The following is a 19,344-nucleotide window of genomic DNA, read 5'->3' on the forward strand; positions in this document are numbered from 1 at the left end:
TTTGTTAAATGGGTACCATTTTGTAGATGGGGGTATCAGGGACAGTTGGTGAAGACTAATTGGGAGGGTCTGTGTAGTACTGATGTCCCCTGCCTCCCAGTGAGCACTCTGTTGGCCACTAATCCTTGGTCGTCAGCTTGCGTACTGCTGTTTTGACAAATAAGGCTTCAGATCAGCTCCCAAAGAACCCAGTTCCATCCTGTGCCTCAAAGATAGAGCCAGACTCTGTGCCTTGCTACACTGGGCTCTGGCCACTGGCTCAGTAACCTCCTAGTACCTGTCCCCGAGGACTCCTCCCTGTTTTTCTGCGTCAGACCATCTTGACATCTTGTTGTTGCTATGGCTCTGTAGAATAAGCTACATGCTGCAGATAACGTGTCTGCCATCAGCCTGAACCTCAATTTCCTGCAGCCAGATATGGTTCTGCTTCTGCATTCTGCTTCCTTCCCAGCAGTCTTCTCCCTTTGCCCCCTCCCTAGACCTTCGCATGGCCTTCACAAGATAGGTCAGGGATGCTTATTTCGATGTGTTGCTTTTCAGCCATGTTGTTTTCCTAGGGCTATTGGAACAAATAACCACATACTTGGAGGCTTAAAACAACAGAAATTTATTCTCTCATGGTTTTAGAGGCCAGAAGATTCAAATCAAGGTGTCGGCATGGCCACACTCCCTCAGAAGGCTCTTCCAGCTCTTGATGGCCACAGGCATTCCTTGGCTTGTTGCCAGTGTCGCTCCAATCTCTGCCTCTGTCTTGTGGCCTTCTTCTCTCTGTGGCTGTGTCTTTTCTGTCTCTTCCAAGGACATTCTCATTGGATTTAGGGCCCACCCCAATGCTGTATGATCTCATCTCAAGATCCTTACCTTAATTACATCTACAAAGACCCTACTTCCAAATATGGTCACATCCTGAGGTCCCAGGTGAATATGAAAACTGGGAACACTATTTAACCCACTACAAGTAGGAAAATCCAGATGCGGTGAGGAAAGCTGCAGACAGAGCAGTAGTTGTCTCCACTGGCTCCACCCAAACATCAGGGCTCCTTCTTCTGGAGCTGACTGTCAAATGTGAGGCAACTCCAACATTTCAATCCCTGTAACCACCCAGCTCCTGGCAGTCAGAGGTCACTGCTAGACTGTCTCAGTAAGTTACGTTACACAGCCCCTTGCATCTCATCTACAGGTTGTTAGTATGGTCTGTTGGTCAAAGCAAGCACTGTAAATAAAGCCATTTCCATTTGGGAACTGGGGGTAGAGTGAGGGGAAAAGGAAAATAATTAAACAAACAAAGGCAAAATCTTCATTACCCACAAAACAGTACACAAAAACCAGGACATTTCGCTGGATCATCAATAAATAATCCAGACCACAAAAATAATACATTAGACAGCTTGTATAACAGTAGCATATGAAAGACTGTGGAATTTTCTAAAATTAATTTTCTTCATTTTGGTTTATTAAAATTGCACTCATCTATCTCGCCTGTTAAATATTTTATTTTTTCATATTAATGGCTGCAATTTCAGCTTGTGCCTGTTTCTTTCATTAACACTGTACAAACTTAATATCATTAGTAGTTTTTCCCTTAATTATGTGACTAGAGAAGAAAAACACCAAAGTTTCCGTGAAATTGGAATAGTATATCTAAATTGCCTCATGTTTATTTTAACATTAACAGTAAATGAAGCTAATGGGCTTTTATATTATTAAAAGCACTCATTTGTGTCCTGCCCGTTCTAATATATAACAAAGCTTTAAAAGATGTTAAATAATTAGTTATTTAATAGGGATAGGTGGAATAGATCAAATGAAAGGAAAAGTTGAAGGCAACCAATGCACACAGTCAAGGGGTCCATCCCTTTTAGGGCTTTCAAAGAGTATTCCCTCTCCCCAGGTGTCCTGTCTGTCAGTATGAGAGTTCTAATTTATAATTACCCTGGAGAGTTAAAGCAACAAAATCTATTGCTGCAGCCCTGCAGAGGGCACATATGGGGGTGGGGGAGCAATAATGTTTGCAATTATTTCTGGGCAACCTCCATTCATAATTCAATACCTGTGCAAGGCCCATGTTAGGCTGGGACTTGGAGGTACTCTGTGGGAGCGAGGCCCTGTGACTGCTATTGCTGGCCCAGCTCCTCCCTTACAGCTTCTACTCCACCACATCACAGGGCCTCCTTGGATATGGAGAATGCTGATGAATGAAGGCAGCTTCTGCGCTAGGAGCCCAATGAGACCTAGGGTAGGATTCTGGCACCAGACAATTGTCACTCTCCTGCGAAAGACCTACAAGGACTCCCTGTGGCCCACTCTGTCAAGGCCAACCTCCTTGTGTGGCACTTGAGGCCCTATATATCTGAGCCTAGCTCCTGTTCTTCCCAACATTTGTACTCTGTTCCGTCCAGCTGGTTTCATCCCCAGGCCCAGCACACACCAAGCTGTCCCATCTCATCACCTTTACCCATACTATTGCCCTCACTTGAAACCACTTCCACCCTCTTCTGCCTATCCAAATTCTAGTCATTCTTTACAGTGTAAATTCCAGATCCTCCATGAAGGACCTCCTGGTCCCACTGTCTCCTGAATTTCTACAGCAGTGGTTCTCAAACTTGAGCACACATAAGAATCACAGAGAGGGCTTATTAGGGCACAGATTGCTAGGCCCAGCCCTATAGTATTTGATTTCATAGATCTGGATTTCTAACAAGTTCTCAGATGATGCTGATGCTGCTGGTTAGGGGACCATACTCTGAGAACTACTAGGGCATATGCTCAGGACCCACAGGCACTGTTCTCGTACTGGCTATAAAAGTTCTCTCATAGTGGCATGGGGCCAAGACTTGTCTCCTTAGACAGATAGCAGGTTCCTTGAGCACAGGGACCCTGAACTACCTCTCTACATCCTTCTAAACACCGCTAGCTCATAAACAATCTAACTTTACACTTAACAGAACTTGAAAAAGAACAACAAACAAAGCCTAAAGTAAATAGAAGGAAGGAAATAATAAAGATCAGGGCAGAAATAAATGAAATAGTCAATTAAAAAAATACAAAATATCAATGAATCCAAGAGCTGGTTCTTTGAAAAGAAAAACAAGATTGACAAACCTTTCACCAGACTCATCAAGAAAAATGGGAAAGGACAAATAAATAAAATCAGAAATGAAAGAGCAGAAATAACAACTGACACCAAAGAAATACAAAGGATTGTAAGAAAATATTAACAACTGTATACCAACAAATTGGACAACATGGATGAAAGTGATAAATTCCTAGAAATATGCAATCTTCCAAAACTAAATCAGGAAGAATCAGAGAATCTGAGTAAACAGATTACACCTAGTGAAATTGAAGCAGTAATCAAAAAACTCCCAATAAACAAAAGCCCTGGACTGGTATGACTTCACAGAGGAATTTCACCAAACATTCCAAGAAGGACAAACACCTCTGCTTCTCAAACTATTTCATAAAATTCAAGAGGAGGGAAGGCTCCCAAACTCATTTTGTCAGGCCAGCATTATCCTAATTCCAAAACCAGATAAAGACACTACAAAGGAAGAAAATTATAAGCCAATATCTCTGATGAACGTAGATATTAAAATCCTCAACAAAATATTAGCAAACCAAATACAGCAATGCATCAAAAAGATCATACACCATGATCAAGCAGGGTTTATTCCTGGAATGCAAGTTTGGTACAACATTCACAAATCAATAAATGTGATACACCACAGAAACAAAATGAAGGATAAAAACAACATGATCATATCAATAGATGCAGAAAAAGCTTTTGATAAAATCCAGCACCCATTCATGATAAAAACTCTCAGCAAACTGGGAACAGAGGGAACATATCTAAACATAATAAAGGCCACATATGACAAACCCACTGCCAGCATCATAGTCAACAGGCAAAAACTACAAGTGTTCCCCTTAAGATTGCTAACAAGATAGGGATGTCTGCTTTCACCTATTATTCAATATAGTACTAGGAGTCCTAGCCATGGCAATCAGACCAGAAGAAGAAATAAAAGGCATCCGGATTGGAAAGGAAGCAGTAGAACTGTCTTTATTAGCAGATAACATGATTCTGTACATACAGAACCCCCAAGATTCCACCAAGAAACTACTAGAACTGATAAATGAATTTAGCAAAGTAACAGGATACAAAATTAATATCAAGAAATCAGTTGCTTTTTTACATGCCAATAATGAACTAACAGAAAGGGAAATCAAGAAAACAATCCCATTCACAATTGCTTCAAAAAGTATAAAATACCTAGGAATAAACCTATCCAAGAATGTAAAAGACCTGTACTCTGAAAATTATAAGACACTGAAGAAAGAAGTTGAAGAAGACACAAACAAGTGGAAGCACATACCATGTTCATGAATAGGAATAATTAGTATCATTAAAATGTCCATACTACCCAAAGCAATCTACAGATTCAATGCAATTCCTATCAAGATTCCAATGACCTATTTCACAGAACTAGAAAAAATGTTTCAAAAATTTATACTGAACCACAAAAGGCTCTGCACAGCAACAGCAATCCTGAGAAAGAAGAACAAAGATGGAGAAATCATACTACCTAATATTAAATTGTACCGTAAGTCCACAGTAATCCAAACAGCATGGTACTGGCATAAAAACAGACACATAGATCAATGGAACAAAATAGAGAGCCCATAAATAAGCCCATACCTTTACGGCCAATTAATATTTGACAGAGAAAGCAAGCACATACAATGGGCTAAAGATAGTTTATTCAATAAACAGTGTTGGGAAAATTGTACAGGTATGTGCAGAAAATGAAACTAGACCGCTTTCTTATACCACACAGAAGAGTATGTTCAAAATGGATCAAAGACTTAAACGTTAGACCCAAAACCATAAGAATCCTAGAAGAAAACATAGGCAGCAAATTCTCAGACACTGCTCGTAGCAACTTTTTTTTATTGAATATATCTCCCCAGGCAAGGGAAACAAAAGAAAAAAAATAAACAAATGGGACTACAACAAACTAAAAAGTTTTTGCACAGCAAAGGAAATCATCAACAAAAGAAAAAGACAATTCACAGAATGGGAGGATATGTTTGCCGATACATCTGATAAGGGGTGAATATCCAAAATTTACAAAGTACTTACAAAATTCAACTCCAAAAAAACAAACAACCCCATTAAAAAATGAGCAAAGGACCTGAATAGACATTTCTCCAAAGAGGACATACAGATGGCCAATAGATATATGAAAAGATGCTCAATGTCACTAATCACCAGAGAAATGCAAATTAAAACAATGAGGTACCATCTCACACTTGTCAGAAAAGCTATCATCAATAAATCAACAGACAACAAGTGCTGGCAAGGATGTGGAGGAAGGGGAACCCTTTTGCACAATTGGTTGGAATACAAACCATTACAGCCACTGTGTAAAGCAGTATGGAAATATCTCAAAAAATTAAAAATGGATCTGCCTTTTAACCCAGTGGTCCCACTTCTGGAAATATATCTAAAGGAACCCAAAACACTAATTCAAAAGAATATAAGCACTCTTATGTTCATTGCAGCATTATTTACAATCAACAAGATATGGAAATAGCCCAAGTGTCCATCAATAGATGAGTGGATAAAACAACTAGGGGGCATTTATGCAATGGTATACTACTTGGACATAAAAAAGAAGAAAATTTTACCCTTTGTGGCCTATGGATGGACTTAACATTAAGCTAAATGAAGCAAGTCAGAAAAAGACAAATACCACATGATTTCACTCACATGTGGAATTTAATGAACAAACTAAACTAACAAGCAAAATAGAGACAAACTCATAGATGGAGAGCAGGATGACAGCTTGTGTGAGTGGGGAGATTTAAGAGGTGGAGAGATTGAGCAAAAAAGAAAATGGAGACATGGACATCAGTGTGGTGATTGCTGGGGGGAGGTGGGTATAAGGGGACTAAAAGGTAATGTAAAAAAATACAGTAAAGATTAAAAGTTAAAAAAAAATTTTTAAATTAAAAAAAAAACAACCCACTAGCTCAACGATAGGTTCATGGTATTTGAGCCAATGGCTTCTGATGAACTGAATGACTAGTTGCCCTGGAGTTTCATTCAATCCTTAGAAAAATCTCAAGTTTATGAGTGAGGAAACTGAGGTTTAGAGAGATGAAGTAAGTTGCTGAAGGTCACACAGACAAGATTTGAACCCAGGTTCATCTCCAGAGCCAGAACCAATGCTTTTTAATTAAGTGATTTCACACATGAGGACTTGGGAGGACAAGTCACCTGTGTGAGGAGGAGGATGGCTGCTTTTGTCACTGCTGTGCTAAGGAGCTTGGTCTTCCAGAGGACTTCTATCTACTAAGGGGGCGTGGAATTGAGATGCTCTCCTCTCCATAGAATTTAGTGACCCTTTAGTCTGAGGCAGAATAAACATGGTGACTAAGCTGTCTTTCTCCAGCTCCCCTCCAATCAATTACTATACTTTGTCACCCTGATCTTAGGGAAGTCTCAGAATCCTTCTCCGTGCACAAACTGATTGGCATTGCTATGACAATATAAAATATATTTGCCATTCAAATTCTAGTCCAGCTTCTCCACTATGCAGATAAGAAAACTGAGGCCCAGGGAAGAAATGCAACCTGGCCACATAGCATATTAATGATATGTATTAGTTAGCTCTTGCTGTGTAACAAATTATCCCAAAACTCAGCAGTTTAAAACAGCAAACATTTATTGATGCATAGTTTCTGCATGACATGAACTTGGGAGCAGTTTAGCTGAGTGGTTCAGGCTTAGGGTCTCTCATATGGTTGCAATCAGGATGTGGGCAGGAGATGCAGTCATCTAAGTCTTGACCAGAGCTGAAGGATTTGCTTCCAAGGAATTTCACTCACTTAGCCGTTGGCTGGAGGCCTAAGTTCCACATGACATGAGCTGTCCATAGGCTGCTGGAGAGTTCTCAGGACATGGTTTTCTCCAGATCAAGAAATTCATGAGAAAACAATGAGGAAGTTACAAGTCCTTTTATGGTCTGTTCTCTGAAGTCACATATCATCATGAGAAACAAGACACTAAGTCCAGTCCACATTCAAGGGGAGGAGAATTAGGTTCCATTAGCTGAAGGAAAGAATATCAAAGAATTTATGAACACCACATGACAGAACAGGGTCTACAACTCAAAGTGTCCAATTTTATCTCAATAGTGAAATAAATCATACAAACTATACAACTGTAAACTGCTTTCCCCTTCTATGGCAGCTTGAAAAATCTATTCTTTGTTCTTTGTGTTCTCCAGTTTCACTCTGATAAATCTACATGTGAATTTTATTTATTTAACCTTTTAAGGCTTCTTACAACTATGGATCAGTATCTTTCTTCAGGTCTGGAAATTCTTAGCCGCTTTTTCCTGAATTATTACCTCTGTCCCATTTTCTTACTCTTCTCTTTCTGAAATTCTTATGTATATTAGATCTTTTAATTTTACCTCCCATATCTCTTAACTTCTTTTATGTCCACCATCTCCTTTTCTCTACTGGCTACATTCATCTCTGTTCACTGAGTCTCTCTTCCACTATGTCTAATATGCATTATCTGTTGAGTGCTTATTTGTTTCTCATTTCTAAATATAGTATCTCCTTCTTTTCAGAATCTGCTAAGCCTCTCTCTCTCTTTTTAAACATTTTCCTGTTCCCTGCAGACATTATCAGTTTGTCTTTTTACTCCATTCAAATAGTAAGCATCATTGTTTTCTATTTTGTATCTGATCATTCCATACCTGAAATCTTGCAAATGTTTCTGTTTTTTCAGGTTCCCATTTCCAAAGCATTGCTTCCCTGTGTGGTTGGTTATTTTTTGTCTGAGTTGATTTTTGTTGGAAAATTATTTTTGGTAATTCTTTGCAGTCTGGAATAAAATGAACTTTGTTTACTTCTGCCAGGTACCTTAAAGGCACTCCCAGTCCAAAGCTATTTTAAAGTAAGTGCATGGCTATGGTTATTCCAACAGTTCCCATTTGTGGATTTGGGCCTTAACACCTTCTAGTCCATTCTTCTCAGTGTCTTCTTCCACAGGGTCATCTGAGACACAGCCCTGATGCAATGTCCCCATAGTTCCCAGCCCTTAGTTGGCTCCCAGCATTCAAGACCCATACAAGCTGGCTTGGGACTCCCATCAGATCCAGGTGCTGTCTGGGTCCTTAGGACCCCTCACTATGATTGTTAGGAACCCACAGCTCAGCCTCAAGTTCTTGGCCAGTGTAACTGACAGGCAAACCAAGTTCCATGACTGTTTAAAGGCGAATTTCTGGCTTTGGCTGCTCTTCCGTCTTCTCATTGTCTCCTCATAAACCAATGAATATACTTTTCTCTCCACCCTATAAAGCTGTGGACATGACCCCACCTCCCCACAGGCTCCCAGAGATGAGTCGAGTTCTACTACTCTCTGCTCTTCCATGAACTTCCATTTCTGCCTCCTCTGAATGGTCACACCTTTGTCCTTCCAGGCTCCCCTAATCATGGACTCTCCCTGCAGGAGTCCCTGAAAGGGCACATCACTTCCTCTCTCCATGAACGTCTTTCTAGTCTCCTCAGATGTAACTTTGACCTGGTGGATGCCTTCAAGGCCAAGCCAACCCTGCCTTTGGGAGGCACAAGAGGCCACCTCTGAAAGACGGAGGACAGGCACCTGAGAGAAGCCAGAGATGGAATGGCGCCTGGCTGGCTGTGGAGGCTGAGTTCCGGAATGCTTGCACTGACCCCACCACTCATTTATTCATTCAACAAACAATTGTTAGGGGCTGCTCCATGCCCGGCACTGGGTGGACACTGGGAGGAAAGATGCAGACATGGTGCTTTCCCTAATGGAGCATATGGCATAGGGGAGGGGCCCATGGACAGTGAGACACTAAGCAGTCACAAGCTGGACGGTCAGGGCTGGGGCCAACGCAATCCCTCCTCAGTCTCAGTTCCTCATCTGTAGGCATTACCCACCTTCTGGGGCAGGTGGGATGGTCGAACGAGATCACACAGAGTCTCCCACTGGAGACCTGAGCCTGAAGCATTTCCCAAAGTGAGAGTTGAGTCACAAGAATGGGATGCAAAGAATTTAGTGTCAAGAACAATTTATTCTACAAAAACATTATATGCATCCTATGTAATAAGGGTATTATTTTGACAAATTTCTATCCTAGTTATAAAGGAGTATGTGTGCATACACTGAGTTATGTGGAAAATGTATTTTTTTTTCAAAGACTGTTAAAGGCCACTGACCTAGTGATTCAGAGCAGAGCCTTAGGATCACACAGGTTTAGCTCAAATCCCACCTCCACCCCTGTTACACACACTGTGTGACTTGGATGCCTCCTTTCACCTTTGAGCCTCGTCGGCTGCTGGGACGACTGATGAGACAGTGCATGTGAACAACTCACTAGAACAGCACCCAGGACATGGTAGGGCTTCGAAATATGGGTATCAGTTCTTCATATTAGTTTCATGTGAGGTCCTGTTTATGTATGAGAAGACCTCAAGGGCTAATCATCTCTGGTTTAAAACATGACAAATACAAAGGAAGCTAGTATTATTGTTATTGCTGGGTTTTTCTCTATCAATAACTAACATTTTGAGCAAAAAGGAGAAAAGGATTCATAGACATGGACGACAGCGTGGTGACTGCTAGGGAGAAGGGGGGATGGGTATAAGGGGACTAAATGGTAATGGCAAAAAATAAAGATCAAATAAAAACTAAAAAATAATTAATTGATTTAAAAAATAGGTAACATTTTTAGGCATCTGTGTACCGGGAATCAACCTCATTTAATTCTCACAGCAGCTCTGTGGGGTAAATTCTATTGTTTTTCCCATTTTACAGCTGAGAATACTGAGGTAATGGGAGGTTCAGCTTAGAGTGGGGCTCACAGGTGGACCAAGAAAACTCACACTTCTGCCCCAGCACTGACAGACTCCCCTCCCTGATTCAGGGCCTCCTCTGGCCCCAAAGACCCCAGTAGCTCCAGTTTCAAGCCTCCTGGACTGGCCCCAGCTGCCAGTCCTGTTCTCTGCTGCACTATCTGCAGGTGCCAGGGCCTGGCCACTCTACCCAGGGTTCCTCAGGCACTAGCCTGTGCTCTTGCTATCACACCCCAACCGTTTCTTATTTAAAACGGCCCCTCAGGGTTCCTAGAGGCTGCCCCAAGCCCTGGACGCAGACAGGGAGCTGGTCACAGGTGCCTGGGGAGCTGGCAAGGAGCCTGGTCTTTGAGGCCAGAGCCGGGCCTGGGGGCTATGGCCCTATCCTGAATGGCCAGGGAAACGAGGCTCAGCTTCTGCCACAGTCTCTGGAACTGAGAAAACAATGGAAAAGGAGGTCTTCCCTTTGGACCCCCCAGCTAGGGAGATGACCCCTGGCCCTGAAGCTGAGAGCCTAGGCAGAGAGAGACCCACTAGGTGGGCCTACAGAGCAACGTCACAGAAGCAGGGAGCACAGGCGGCGCACCCGCACAGTGTCAGCCGCTGGCTGCTACCACATCGATCATCCAGTCCTTAAGACATATTAAAATGGATTTAAAAAGACATTTTGCATTTTCTCTCCTTAACACCCACATTATTGCCACACATCGGCTTTTGTTTTAATTAAAATCGGTTTTGAAATCCTCCATGAAACTTCAGTGGGATTGTTAAAGGCAGCAATTTCCTTATCGGCAGTGCGTCCCCACAACATACTGTAATAGTTATTTTGCAACAAAGCACAACTCTTATTAATTTAGCTCAATCAAATCAGCACCACGTTAATTTATGAGGCTGTAAAAATCTGGCAGTGCCGCTCTAGATCAAGAACTTAGGGCAGGCAAGACACCAAGTGGGATGTTTATTTTGTACAATGGTCCCTAACTGCATTTCTGTGATTTAAAAGCTTTCCGAGGCGTGCGATGATAATATTACATGCATATAGAATTGTGTGTTTGCTATGCCTCATTACTCCCCACAGAGACCCAAAATCATTTGGTATTCAACTTCTACCTAAAATATTTCCTTTTACATACAAATATTTTTTCTCCTTTAAATGGCTTCTCTATGTTAAATTTTTTTTTCTGGGGCTGTGAAGCAAGATCATTTCCTATGTGAGGTTCTATTTTGGTCCAGTATTGATCTTTAGTAGTTGTTACTAAGCGGGTAGTTGATGTCCCCCACACCCCCAACTTTGTTTCCTCTGGCCAATCCCTCCAAATACAAAGTAGGTGACCTTTTCTGTTGGGTTGATTTTTCTTTTCCCCCGCTCCCTTCCAGGTTTCTGCTTCCTGGTTTACTTTTACTGATGTGTTCTTCAGAGACTAGGGATGCTTCTCTCACTCACATCTTAATAATAAAGCTTCATAATAATATTTAGAATGTAGCCAGGAGCTACAGTTTAGCAGCCAGGTGAGCATTTGAAAGGCCATGTGGGATGGAAAACTGTGGGTTGGAAACAAGGAAGTGGAGGCTCAGAGAGGGCAAGTGACCCGCCCAAGGTCACACAGCCTTGGAAGAGCACTGGATTCTGGGACTCAGATCCTCCGACCCTCAATTTTCCCACTATTAGAATGAGGACCATAAGAATGGAGGGTGAGGGGTACTAATGTGTATGGCCTACCACCAGTCTTGGCACAGTGTGGGTGCTCAACAATGTTAGATATGGTATAATCAGATTGCTCTTCCTCAGCAAGGCTGGGCCCAGGTTTTCAAGCACCTGAATCTGAGTAACAGAGCTGGACTACACTCCAGGACAAGCAAGAACAACTTAAATCTCAAATGCTTATGCCTACAGAGCTCCTTCAGTGCACAAAGATGCTTCCATCTGCTCCAGGAGGGCACACACCTGCTCTGGATACAGAGTGGGCACTGAAATACAATGTATGTATTAGCTAATGGATTCAATACAACCTGTCTCAAGAGAGGCAGACATGAAACCCTATTTAATGGATGAGAAAACTGAGACTAGCAAAGAGTTTTGATGATTGTCCCAGGGTAAGATAATTGGTGGCAGAGGAAAGAGTCCAACCCAGCACTATGGACAAGGTCAGAGCCCTTTCTAGCACACTGGCCAACTCTGGCACCCCTGCCTGTCCGTCAGAGCCCAGGAAGACGGTGGCTGAGGTGTGGGTAGGAAGCGCAGATCCTGTTGGTGGTATAAGCAGCTGCTGATGTGGCAACATTTAAGAAGCCCCAGAAAGCACCTTGCTCCCTTCCTGACTGTGGCCAAGCCTTAGAGAGAATTGTCCTCGAGGTTAAGTCTCACCTTTCCCCACACAGGTCTTTATTTATATTAATGATATAAGCCACAATGTCCATGAAGGTTCTTTCTCAGTCCTGTTAGTGAGAATGAGTTTCCGGTTAGTCTAGATAGCAGAACAGTTCTCCATGCCCAGTAGGGCCCTTTGTGCTGGGGGTGGAGACTCTGATGTGTGATTCCCACACGCCATTACATCTTTAGTGATGATGACATGGGACTTACTAACTCCAGAGACAGTACACACCATTGTTAGGCAATGCTCTTGTTTGAAATTTACCTTTTCTTTGTCTAACCCAAACCAACATCTTCAGTAAAGCATTATCACTTCATTATAAATGGCCAGCATCCTCTCTGATCTGCGCAATTCCAGGAGTTTCCAGAGCCCCCTGGAGATGGCAGTTCTGACAACTATGCCAAGCATCGACTCAGAACCATATAGCTGAGGGCAAGAGAGCTGTCTCTGCGAACCTGGGCAAGCAACATCCCCCTTTTTGGAGGGCGGAGAAACAGAGGTAAAGTTACCAGACAGGGAAGGGGTGTCCCAGGCCTAGGGCAGTTGCAGCACGCTGCCACGCAGGACCTTGAGGCCTCTGGTGAGAAATGTAGCCAGAAAAGTCATAGCCAAGGGGCTCCATTCTAGGAAAATCCAACCCCATTAGCCAAGTACCAGAGAAAAACCATGAAAATGGCTACTGGATGAAGCTTCAGGGGAGGCTCCACTCATGGGGCAGTGATGTCAAGGTCAAAAGCTTCACTGTCCACTTAATTCAACCAGTACTTTGGGAAACCTGCTGTGTGCCCAGCACCAGGCAGGCTCTGAAAAGAAGCAGAAAGCGTTCTCCTTGCAGGCCCTGTCTACCCAGGACATGCCATCAGCCACAAGCCTGCAGGCTCTGGGTCTACTCTCTGTCCTTACGAGAAAGTTAGTCTCCATTTCCTGCCACACTTGGTTTCTCCTTATTCCAGTCTGCGCTGAGCCCAGCAGGAAGAGGAAATGCACACAGAGGGGGCTGCTCTTTGGACATCCTAGCTCAGCCTCCACAAACAAATGTTAAGCCTGTGTAAGGCCAGGTCCCATGGTTGAACTAGTCTGGGAAGCATTTCTTGCCACAGAAGAGAGGCAGCAACTTGCTTACTTTCAAAATGGCTGCTCTCACAAGGCCAGAGCTATGTCATAGAGTGCCTTTGTGTGAAGTGGAGGAAGGCACCCTCCTGAAGCTGACATAGCCCCAGAGGACCTCAAATTGGCACATGGGTCACAGGTAGACTTCAGCATTCACAGCCCCCTGGGCTACGGGCACTTGAGCAGTGACCAGCTTGTACAACTGCTGTTGGTGGCTGTACCCCTGGCCCCAAATGCATGACCAAAGCCTCCAGGCCCTTTTCAGTCATTATTTGTGAGAGAATGTGGGCCTAGGCTTCCCCTAGACACATGGATCACCCCACGTCTAAGCCAACACTCTCCCCAAAAGATGTAGAAAGGTACACTCGACACTCTCCTACACACAACTAACTTGCTCAGAAACCAGTGTCCCGCACAAGACCTCGTCCATCATTCCATCACCCCTTCATGGTGGACAGGCAGACATGGCAGCAGGAGAGAAAAAGAGCCCTGAAACCTCTTTCTGCAGCCAGTGCCAAGCCTTCCTCTCTTCTTGCTGCTCTTTAAGAAGATTTTCTAAAGAAGAGGAACCTTCCATGGGAGCAGATGGCGGATAAGTAGGAATGGTAAATAGTTTTAATTACTGCATAATGTAAGTGAGACAATAAAGGGGAGACAGTGGAAGCAAGCTGCTGCCGCTGAGGCCCTGAAACTGTTGTGGGGCCCAATTTGTCTGGCATGTGCTGTTCTCAGTCTTGGGAGGGCTTTAAAGAGAACGCCGAAAATATTAATTGCCCGCCTCACTGGCCCATCCATCTTCACAACCGAGTAACACGCTTTTTTAATTTCAGGGGAATCGTTTTCAAATGGGAATCATGCAAATGAGTATTTTAGCTATTCATTTGTTTTACTGCGAGCGCTTTGTGAGCAAATGGCCTACAGCTTGCAATGAATTAAAAGACATGGGCACTGGAGACCGATTTTTAATACAAAGTCTTGACTCGGAGACGACCCCGACCAGCAGCACAGAAAATGTTGGCATAGCAACTTTGGGCATTTTCATGCAAATTGGCTTCTATATAGATGATACGAATGCAATGTTTTCCTTCAACTAATCATCATAAAATTAGTTTCACTATATTTAAATGCCTCCACTTAATGCATTATATCCATATGCATGAAATTGCCTCCGCTAATGCAGTACATAAAATGCCAAAGATACAATGAATAGCCAAATTGCAAGCAGTTATGTTATCTCCCATAAAAACAAATCCCCTCCCCCCTTCTTTTTTTTTCGTGAGTGTGGGTGTTATTGAATGTGTGGGTGCCAAAGGCATCTATCACAAATTGCTATTAACACACACGCTCACACACATGCGCACACACCCCCGCCCCCCCGACCAACCTTCTCTTCAGTTAAGTAACGTTAAGGTTGCAACACAACCTAACAAAAGCCAGGCAAGTCAGGCGCTGGGCTGGTGGTTGCTCGCCTGGGCTGGCTAACCTCCCCTCTCACAGGTGTGAGGCCAGAGGAGCTAGTGGAGCAAAGAGCACTTGCCTTGCCTTGGAATAAGATCCAACAAGGGTGGTTTCGTGCCTCCTCCCCAGTCACTCATTAAATTGGGAGGCCTGAAAAAGAAGTGTCTAAGCTTATCAGGGTCCAGAAATCCAAATGGAAATAATCAAAGGTAGAGCCACCGTTGGCAAGAGCAGCTCCCCAAGACTGGCCCTGGTGGCCTGTAGAGATGAAAACTCTAGAGGAAAATGATCGAAATCAATAACTGAGAAAGGACATCAGAGTAAGAAAGGGAACGTCCATGGAACCTCTCCATTCAGGACACTGTGCTGGGCTCTATACATCTGCCATGTTATATCATCATTGCAACAACAGTGGCAAAGTCAACATGATCATCACTAGCCTTGTGGACTATGAAATGAGTCTCAGAGAAATTGATGAACACGTCTAAGGTCACCTGACCAGGAGACAGGAGAGGAAGGATTGAAACTCAGGTCTCTGTGCTTACAAAGGTGCACTCTCCTCTGTGCCAGTTGACCTTAGTAGGTGACATCAAATAATGGCAGGAATGGGTTCCATTACCATTTTTTGCTGTAAGAGGAGGTACCCTCTCTCCAGCAAGGGAGAAGCTGTGAGGATAAAAGAGATAATGGTTTTGTGAGTCTCTCCTCCAACATTTAGGCACGATTCTCCTCGTGCATCTAATGAGTCCCCAGTATGGATCCCACATTTCCCCCAGGTCAAAAGGATTAGGCTTCCTACGGAGCAGAGCTCCCCAACTCACTAACTGGGCCTTACTATGTCTTCCAATCCTTCCAAGGAAGATGGAGTTATTTTCTCCTCCAGCCTTGGCGGATTTGAAATTTGGCTTAAATATACAGGCACTATTTATTTGCAGGGTGGGGGTCATGAGGAAGAGAAGAAAGAGGTAAAACTAGAATAATATAATCACTTCCTTCCCACCTAGAGATGGAGTTCCATCTCAGGAACTCTCCAATTCTCAATTCCTTGGAGGACTTTGTGTTTGGCTTAAATAGGGGTACATTTTCCCCACAAGAATGCATGAAGTAGCTGTGGAAACAGTATGGTGGTTCCTCAAAAAATTAAAAACAGAATTACTGTATGACCCAGCAATTTCACTTTAGAGTATACACCTAAAGAAGTGAAAGCAGGAACTTGAACAGATATTTGTATATTCATGTTCACCGAAGCATTACTCACAATAGTCAAGAAGTGGAAGCAAGCCAAGCATCTGTCAAGAGATATATGGATAAACAAAATGTGGCATATACATTTTGGAAGGCATATACAAAAGGAAGGAAATTCTGGCACATGTTACAACATGACAGAACCTTGAAGAGAGTATGATAAATAAAATAAGCCAATCACAAAAAAGATAAATACAATATAATTCCACTTATATGAGGCACCTAGAGTAGTCAAATTCATAGAGTCAGAAAATAGAATGGTGGCTGTCAGGGTCTAGGAGGAGTGGGGAATGAGGAGTTAGCGTTTAATAGGTACCAGATTTCAGTCTGGGAAGATAATAAGGTTCTAGAGATGGATAGTGGTGATGGTTGCATAACAATGTGCATGTACTTACTACTGCCAAGCTATACACTTATAAACAGTTAAAGTAATAAACGTTGTTATGTACATTTAACTAGAGCTAAAAATTAAAGAAGAAGACAAGAATGCATTAGGTAGGAAAATATCTTTCCCAAGATCCCAACCATGTCACAGAATTCAGGGGCCAAATTCTCTGAATGGCTTGATAAAAAGGTGAGAATAGCTCCTTCTGATCACTCAGGACTGGCCACCTCTTGAGAAGCACTTCTGTATTCAATGAAGCCTACCGAAATAAATTAAGTGGTAAAGTGAGGGAGACCCCTTAGAGTGACAGCGTTAGCTTAGCAGGGGTCTAAGGCATAGATCAGGAAGTCTTCCAAACTCATTAAGTTGATTCATCATCATTTCCTTCTAAATTTCTACCCCTTGTCTCCCATCTTGGCTGGACAAGCCCCTCCCTCCATCCATCCCCAGCACACAACCTTCCCAATTAAATTTCTTGCCATTGGTCATTTTTCTTTGTTTCCCCTCATCAACTGGTCCTCTCACCACCAGGAATTGTTTATGGCTACTGTGACTTACAAACACTAAAGTAAACTGGCATATTCTCTTGCAGATTGAATGACGTACCCTGTGCATTGTTATCCTCACCAATCCTTACCCTTAACATTGGTCCTGTGACTACAATAACAGCCACCAGGTGGCATGTTTTGGAAATCCCAGCCTCTGCCAATTATTGCAAATACTGTCTCTGGTGGCTGTAGTGAGATTTGCAGGCATGGTGCCTAGGTGGCAATTGACCAGGACTTGGAGCCTGTCAGTATTAAAAAGCCAGTCCTTTTTAGTGACTGCAAGTGCTTTTGCCCCACAGCTCCAGCTGCTGTCACGTTTCCTCTCCTATCTTTAGCTTTAAAAGAACAGTGTGTCTTCTTGTGTACAACCTGCCTTGAGTACAGGGCTGCAAACTTCAGCCTTAGCAGCACTGGATGGGCCACTCTCTCATGGCCTGAATCCCAAAGTGAGACCAAATGTTCCAGCTCATTCTGTGTCTACTACCTTTTTTAGGTTCAGTTTTTAAATTGTTATCTCATGGAAAGCCTCTTGTGCCCTTGGCCCTACCTCCCTAGCTGATGCTACTTCCTTTCATGTCTGCCATGGGGGAAGCTGGTCTCCTACTGCAATGGGATCCTGTCATCCTTAACCTGCAAAATTGTCGTCTCCCTTTGTAGAACTTCCTTTTGCACCTAATAATATTCTCCTGCTTTACAAGCAGTTAGAAAAAAGAAAGAAATGGAACTACCAGGAATTAGTGGGGATTCACCAGGAAAAGTCATGCCAAACTCACCTGGTTTTCCTTCTGATGGGACACTGCAAACCTGATGTATTTTGATTTTGCAAAGCATTTTGTAAGTCTCCCTTGTGCCTGTGGGAAAGATGGGCCAAGAGGGAGTTTAGATTCACGGAGTCACATCTACCCCACAGAGAATATAGAACTACTGATTGGAAGGAGATTACTGGCGAAATGTTGTAGGGCCCAGTCTTATCTATGTTCTATTCTGCATTTTACTGCCCTCAATGAAGACTCTCAAGGCAGACCTTCTGCATTTCCAGGCATCACAGAAGCATTTGAGTGACAAAATATACAGTGGAAAAATATCTAATAGACTACAAACATTAGGCTGAATGAAATAAGGTGAAATTTGCCAGACCAAAAAAAAAAAAAGGTACCTTCCCATTTAAGTTCAAACGATCAGTTGACTGAGCATAGGATGGGGGATATTTGGCTTGACTGAAGATTCTTGTTTAAAATCCCTGGGTTTTCAATCATCCATAAACTGATTTCTCACTAAAGATGAGGTAGAGCTGCCAAAAGAACTGATTTCCACTTGGATGGTTTCAATGCAAGTGTGGAGTAAAGATGGCGGTGGTGCTAGACCCGCTGAGGACACTGGGGTGAGCGGTTAAGGTGATCTGGATGGTGCAGCCATTTGATACGAGTAATGCTTGAACTACGGAAGGAAACAGGGACAGAACTAGGCCCTGGTGGACAATTCTGAGGGGAGGGACCACATCCTACTTACATTTAAATCTCCAAATCTACTATTACACCTAGTAGAAGAGAAGGTGCCAGGCATGTTTGTCAAATGAATGAATGTATGAATGATTGGAGGGGTCAGGAGGTTTTCCTGGACTACTGGAAGGGCTTTTACATGAAAGAGGGAGCCAGGGTCCAGCTGTGATGGGGGCCCAGGGTATCTTCGGTACCCTAAACCCCCTTGCCTGTAAACCCACCCACAAACCTATCCATTGGAAGTCCAATCCTATGATTCCGATTATAAGCAATTTGTACATCTTATATTGGAAGGAGACATCAACTCCCAGGTTCAAATACCAGGTATTTTCCTAGGCAAACTGACTTCTCTGCACCTCTTTCTCTAATTGCCAAATGGAAGTAAAACTACTACCTCCTTCATAGGTTTGTTGTGAGGGTTAAAACATATGGGACATGTAAGGAATGCAGCAAATAAGGCCTCTCCTCCAAAAAAATTGCAGAACGAGTGTTTCCTCTGAACACCTCTCATGCACCCTGGTCATTCACATACCTTGGTGTCACTGATTTAAAAAAAAAAAAATCCTCTGCCCGCTAAATCCTGCTCCTTCTTCAGGTACAGACTCTTCCCTTTGGCATAAGGAAACCTCCCTGACCACACCCAGCCATAGTTTTTCCTGCCTCTTCTGGTCGCCCAACTCACTCACTGTCTGTTCCATGCTCTGTTCCCCAATTTCCCCAGGGGAACCAAAGGGTATCTGCAGGGGACCACCTGCCATCTGGGTCTATGCTCACTGGTGCTCAGATAAACATCCTGGTCTGCAAGCTGGACTGGGCAGTGTGGA

This window comes from Pteronotus mesoamericanus, unplaced genomic scaffold (genome assembly GCF_021234165.1).
Source record: "Pteronotus mesoamericanus isolate MK-2021 breed Mesoamerican mustached bat unplaced genomic scaffold, CSHL_Meso_final contig_164, whole genome shotgun sequence".
NCBI classification, from domain to species: Eukaryota; Metazoa; Chordata; class Mammalia; order Chiroptera; family Mormoopidae; genus Pteronotus; species Pteronotus mesoamericanus.